Source organism: Silurus aristotelis (genome assembly GCF_946808225.1).
Source record: "Silurus aristotelis genome assembly, chromosome: 24".
Classification (NCBI taxonomy): Eukaryota; Metazoa; Chordata; class Actinopteri; order Siluriformes; family Siluridae; genus Silurus; species Silurus aristotelis.
Window position 1 is genome coordinate 1,399,661 of NC_139597.1, and position 960 is coordinate 1,400,620.

The following is a 960-nucleotide window of genomic DNA, read 5'->3' on the forward strand; positions in this document are numbered from 1 at the left end:
ACACCTTTGACCAGATGACTTGGCTCATACCAGACGGTTCAGCTCAGTTCAGATTGCTCAACTTTTACCAGATAGCTAAGACTAAACGATTTAGCTCGGACCAGACACCTTAGACCAGACGACTTGGCTCAGACAAGCCCTATTAGGCCAGACTGTTCAACTCAGACCAGACACCTTAGATCAGACTGTTTGTTCTAAGCCATCTGGTCTGAGCCGAACTGTCTAGTCTGAGACAGACTGTTCGGTTCAGACCAGACTGTTCAGCTCTGCTATCATCACTTCTACGCAAATGTCATCAGTATTGTGATTTCCATCGTCTCTGATTCCTGATCCATGTTTGCATGAGGTTTTCACCTCACAGAACCACGTACAAATCTGAATGTTCTACCAGAAAACAAGATTTAATTGGTGAATGCGGGTGCAGGAGGTAAAATACTCGTGCTTTATAAGATATCGTTTCAGTTGATGTTCTGAAAAGTTCCTTGTTCATGTTTATCATTTACACAAAAAAAGTCAAACTCAAATCAACCTTGACATGTTTGTTAATTTTCCGTCTATTTTTTATTCATATTGAAAAAAAAAAAAAAAAAAAAGGGAAGAGAGTGAAACTAAAAAGCAGAGTAGCAGGAAGAAGCAGTCAGTGGATTGGAAATACGTTTCACTTGCGGGCTTTTGTGTCTCTACATCAGACCACCTCACTAAGAATCATCTGTGATTTCTGTTATAGAAAAATACTCACCTTTTCTCATGGGTGCTTTTTTTATTAGACATAATTATATAGTTTTTTCTGCCAGTGTAGGAGAACCATATGATAATTATGGAACATCAAATAGAGATTATTACTGTTATTAATCTTGTAAGAATTTCTGACTGTGTTTATTTTGCTGTAAATGAATGAGATTAGACAGTAATGAACTGGAAATCTAATTTCGGGGATTGACAGCTCTGCACAGCAGGAAT